This window comes from Heloderma suspectum, chromosome 2 (assembly GCF_057233095.1).
Source record: "Heloderma suspectum isolate Gila_16-S chromosome 2, 16-S_ref, whole genome shotgun sequence".
In the NCBI taxonomy this organism is placed as follows: Eukaryota; Metazoa; Chordata; class Lepidosauria; order Squamata; family Helodermatidae; genus Heloderma; species Heloderma suspectum.
Genome location: NC_139459.1, coordinates 296,258,767 through 296,264,766, shown reverse-complemented (window position 1 = coordinate 296,264,766; position 6,000 = coordinate 296,258,767).

Genomic DNA, 6,000 nt, shown 5'->3' with positions numbered 1-6,000 from the left:
CCCCTCTCCCCACTCCCTGCACCAGGAAGGCGCCATGGCGAGAGGCCTTCCTGATGAGCAAAAGTCACTGATTCTTGTCCACTGGTCTGATTGCGCAGAGCCAGTATCAACTCACGCTCCATCCAAGAAACAGCTAGCAGAGCTGATCTAAGCCTTAGATGCTGAGGCAACAAATAAATATTCATCTTTACAGGCAAGGAACACTGAGGCTGGAATGTAAGTGAGAGGTAGGCCATTGAATCCATGGCAGAATTTCTTGTTTGCTTCTCTTTTGCAAGTTCTAAGAGACAGCGAGTTCTCTCGGCGTTCTTAATCATAAAGTCCCATTTCAGAGCTAGGGAACACTGAGGCTCAGTGATACGAAACTTCCCTGGCAAGTAATTGTCCATAGAATTGTATATGAGCACATTTTTAGCCCTGCCACTTTAGTCAAATAAACTGATTTAAAGTGCAATTGTCTACTCTGAAGTAAACCCACTGAGTTCAATGGAACTTACTCCCTGGTAAGTGTGTATAGGTTTGCAGCCTACCTGCCTCATCCTATGTATTTTAGGGCACAATCCTATACATGTTTAGACAGAAAAAAGTCCTACAGCTCCCAGCATTCCCCTGCCAGCCACGCCTTTTCTGTCTAAACATGCATAGGATTGTGCCCTTAGTTACTCAAATAACTTCAGGCGATTGCAGCTTTAGAATAGAAAAACCCATTATGCTTTGTGTAAGGCTTACTATCAAATGCTAAATATTGCTATCAGTGCAACACATATCAATTTTATTTTTTTGAAAGTTCCTGGGGGTTGGTTGGTTGGTTTTTTAAAAAAATGTGAGATCTGCCAGAATGGGTGCAAGCCACATATCTCTACCTTTTGGACAGTAATAAAGATTGATCAGTTTAAAGGGAAAGAAAACAATCTGAAGAGAGCTCTTCAGAAAAGCGCACCCCCCCACCCCCCCGGAACTCTTCTCTCCCCCTCTCCTTTCCTGTTGCACACAAGGCAAGACACATAGTTAAAATTAAGGACCCTCCTTCCCTTCACTTGACAGTCGCAGGTGGGCGCAGCAGCAGCAAAAAAGCCTGGTCTAGCTGGCAAGTGGTGCTGCTGACACGTGTCATTTTAACGTCCCCATAATGCTCCTGCCCCCATCCCCATGTGTTATCCTGCTGGAGCGACAGTTGGGAGCCCCGGAGGCATTGTGGGGGAATTTAAATGAGGGGAGGCACTTGAAGCTACCTGGGCTCTAGCACTGGGCAAAGGAAAACCGGCAGCTGCCCAGTAGCGAGAGGACCACAATTCCAAGGTGCCTCTGGGCCCTCTTGAGGCCTTGGGCCCTTGGCAACTGCCCTGTGCTGCCATTCCGTGGCCCTGGGTCTGCTGGGGAGTTCCTGGTTTCTGGGAAGTGCTGACATTTGGACTCTGGAGGACTGTTAATGAACACTTGGATATGCTGGAGCTGACAAGGGGAGAACTGCCTCTCCAGCTGGGGGCAGGAATGAGAGGTTGGAGCAGCTGAAAACGCATCAGCCAGATCGGCTGCAGCCTGTGTCTTTACTCCTCAGGCCTAGTTCAGGAAGATATTCCTCTGGCCGGCAGTTTAGAGAATCCTTTTCTCTTTTGTACACCCTGATAATAATAGGGAAAGGGTTCCTGAAGGAGTTCCGCACCTCACTTTTCACAACAGACATAACATGGGGGCAGGGAGGGGAGCGGGGTCCATGATCGTGGAACTGAAAAGATGTTGACAGAAAACGTCGATGAGCCAGGCTTGAGGCTGGCCCACCCCAGTCTCTACTAGCTCCCACTTGTAGGTTTGGAAAATGGAGGCGGTGGGTCCTCAGTGAGCAGGAGGTCTCTGCCTCACCTAGCCAAACGAGGACCAGAAGGCTGCGGCATTCCTCCTCTGGGCACCATGGCTGAGCTGGCTAAAGCGCCTGTCTTGTAAACGAGATCCTGGGTTCGACTCCCAGTGGTGCCTTGGTGCGAGTGCCTCTTCGGAATTGTGGATTCACTACGGCTGCTTTTTAATACGCGGTTTTGTCTGTTTTCCTGACACACACACCCCCTACAAGATTCCAAGCAGGCTGGGCTAAGCGCGTACATCCACACCCAGGAACAAACGTATGCATGTCTGGGGAATGTGCAAGCGCCAAAGCCTTGGGCACCATGGGTTAGATGGCAAAGCGTTTGCCTAGTAAACAGGAGGTCCTGGGTTCAACTTCCAGGGGTGCCTGTTTGTGTCTCCTTTTGGAAGTGCACAAGCCCTCAGGATACTTTTCAGCCCTCAGTCCCAGGCGCCTTTGGGGGGGAAAAGCCTCTGAAGCACAAGCCTCTCTTCCCCACCAGCCCAGCACGCAGGGCAAAATGAAGGGCCTTCTGCTTTCCTGGGCAAATGTTTGGCATATGGAATCTATGCTAAAATTCCTGGTTTGCTGTTCTGACTCCATATTGCAGAAAGGGTACTACAGTGGGTCCCCTGGTGCAATGGCCAGCACACTGGACTTTGAATCCAGCAATCCGAGTTCAAGTGTTGGTGGGTGGGACCTTATTTCTGCATGTAATGTCTTCAGGGATGGGAGACTTTTTCATGCATAGTACATTTTTACTACTCAGCTTATGATTATGATTATTATGTTTATATCCCGCCTTTCCGCCAATACTGGGACTCAAGGCGGCATCACAACATTAAAACTTATACAGTTAAAACCTATAAATAGAAATATAAGTACAAGTGTACAAAAGTGAAAAATATAATTAAATAATCAGTATTAAAATTGTAAAAATATCAAAACATCAAAAGACAACAAGAAAAATAGTATCCATCCGTCATATTTTCACAGGTCCAGAGTAGTTATCCGCAAAGGCCTGCTGGAACAAAAAAGTTTTTACATGCCTACGAAAGCATATCAAGGAGGTGCCACTCTCGCCTCCCTTGGAAGGGAGTTCCAAAGCCTTGGGGCAGCCACCGAGAAGGCCCTCCCCCACGTTCCCACAGGGCGTGCCTGTGATGGTAGCGGGACAGCGAGAAGGGCTTCCCCTGAAGATCTCAGGGCACGAGTAGGCTCATAGGGGAGAATATGGTCTTTCAGATAACCTGGGAGTTATCCTAACGGTAGTGGGAGGCAGAAGCACCTACAAGCAGGTGTTCGCATTGTGTCACTGGTGCAGAGGCAACATGTGAGGATTCCAGTCTCGTGAGCTGGGTTCGAGTCCCAGCTGGTGCACAACACTTTTTAAAGAGTGGAGGCAGTATCTCCTCAGTGACAGGTCTCCCCCTTGCTGATGCAAAGGATGGCAAGAGATGCTGAGACGTCTCTCTGGGCACCATGGCCCAGGTGGCAACATGCCTGTCTTGTAAACAGGAGGTCCTGGATTCAATCCCCAGGGATTCCTGCTTGGGGCCCCTTCTGGAAGTCTGCAATCCTTCAGGAGGCTTTTCTGTCCACTGTGGTGTTTTTTTGGGGGGGGGATTTCGAAGGGATAGGCCCTCTCTTGCCTAGGATTTGAACTTAGGACCTCTCACACCTTAAGCAAGACCTATACCTCTACAGCAGCTTTCCCCAACTTCATGCTCTCCACGTGATTTGGACTTCAACTCCCATCAGCCTCAGCCAGCATAGCCAGTGGCCTGGAATCCTGGGAGTTGTAGTCCAAAAAAATCTGGAGAGTACCAGCTTAGGGAAAACTGCCCTAGAACATCAGGCCCAGCTTAAAAGATGGGCCTCCTCCTTTTCTGGGCAACATCTTAGCTGAAGGATCATATGCCACAATTACTGGCTCACTGCTTTGATGGCATATCGCGGAAAGCCCTCCATCCCACCCCCTAGCTGGTCCCATGGTGTAATGGCCAGCATTCTGGACTCTGAATCCAGAGATCCGAGTCTCACTGGGACCTGTATTTCTGCCAACAACCTCCCCTTAGAGGTGGAGGCAGGGGGCTTTTTAATATATATAGCACATACTGGCCATCCAGCATAGAGTGGCAGGAGGCAGAGCTCCCAGCAAGTGGGTTCCTCTGTTGCACCAGTGGTGTGGAGGCATCATGTGAGATTTCCAGTTTGTGAGCCGGGGTTGAGTACCAGCTGGTGCTCAACCCTCTGGTGGTTCCTTCTTTGTTTGTTTCTTTAAAGACAAGGGGAAAGGGAAGCAGCGGCTCTGAAGGGAGGCCTCCCCCTTGCCTACTCAAAAGAGCATAGGCCGGGCTAAGGCACGCCTCTGGCACTATGCCTAAAGCATCTGTCTTGCATAAGCAGGAGATCCTGGGCTCAACGCCCAGTGGTGCCTGCTGGTGTCCCGTTTTGGAAGTGAGCAAGTTTTCTGCCCGCTTTTCTGCCCTCGGCCTCCTGTCCTGTGGTGCCTTTAGGGTAGGGGGGGGAGCCTTTAAGGGGTAGACGTTTCTTGCCTCACTGGTCCAGCAAGGAGGGCTTGCCAGGGACTTGATCCTCAGATATTTCATGTCTAAGTGAAACCCTCTAGACAAGCAAACCCAGTGCAAAACAAGAGCCTCCTCTCTTCCTGGGTGAAAAGTTAGCAGCTGAAGAAACAGGCAGCAACATTCATGGTTTGCTGCTTCAGTTCCATTCTTGAATGCCCCACAGCAGGTCCCAGAGTGAAATTGCCAGTACATTGGACACTGAATCCAGACATGTATTTCTGTCCATGGTATGCTGTTTGAGGAGCGCCAGTCCAGTGGGAAACACCCATGTGGGAGAGGGACCTCTTCTGCAGAACCCATTCCTCACTATGCAGCATAGAGTGGTGGGAGACAGAGCTTCCCACGAGGGGTGCTTCTGTTGCACCAGTGCTGTACAGGCATCATGTGAGATTTCCAATCTCAGGAGCTGAGTTCGAGTCCTGGCTGGCATACCATCATCTAACATTTCCTCTTTGTCTATTGGAAAAAGGGAGGCGGTGGTTGCCCTGTGATGAAGAGGGCTCCCCCTTGCATACGTAAAGGCCATTAGGAGGGACTGGGCATGTCATGGCTGAGCTGGCTAAAGCTCCTGTTTTGCAAGCCAGGGTTCAAATCCCAGTTCTGTCTTGGCATAAGTATGTCTTCGGAGGTGTCTCAGGCTGCTTTTTGTGTGTGTTTTGTTTGCTTTCTTGCACCACTACCAAATCTAAGCCATGTTGGCAGAGGCACACTGACAGCTGGGGCAGGATAGCTAATACCCTGGAAGACAGAAACAGAATTCAAAGTGATCTTGATAGGTTGGAGCACTGGGCAGAAAATAAGAGAATGACATTTAATAGGGATAAATGCCAAATTCTGCACCTAGGAAAAAGAAACCAAATGCACAGTTACAAGATGGGGGATACGTGGCTCAACAACACTACAAGCGAGAAGGATCTTGGAATTGTTGTTGATTGCAAGCTGAATATGAGCCAACAACGTGATGTGGCTGCAAAGAAGGCAAATGCCATTTTGGGCTGCATTAATAGAAACATAGCTTCCAAATCCCGGGAAGTACTAGTTCCCCTCTACTCAGCCCTGGTTAGGCCTCATCTGGAGTACTGTGTCCAGTTCTGGGTGCCACATTTTAAGAGGGATGCAGACAAGCTGGAGAGGGTTCAGACGAGGGCAACAAAGATGATCAGGGGACTGGAAACAAAGCCCTATGAAGAGAGACTGAAAGAACGTGTCTAGCCTTGAGAAGAGAAGACTGAGGGGAGATATGATAGCGCCCTTCAAGGACTTGAAAGGTTGTCACAGAGAAGAAGGCCAGGATCTCTTTTCGATCATCCCAGAGTGCAGGACACGGAATAATGGGCTCAAGTGACAGGAAGCCAGATTCCGGCTGAACATCAGGAGAAACTTCCAGACTGTTAGAGCAATACTACAATGGAACCAACTACCCAGGGAGTTGGTGGGCTCTCCCACACTGGAGGCGTTCAAGACAAGGCTGGACAGCCATCTGTCAGGGATGCTCTGACTTGGATTCCTGCACTGAGCAGGGGGTTGGACTCGATGGCCATGTAGGCCCCTTCCAACCCCACTATTCTA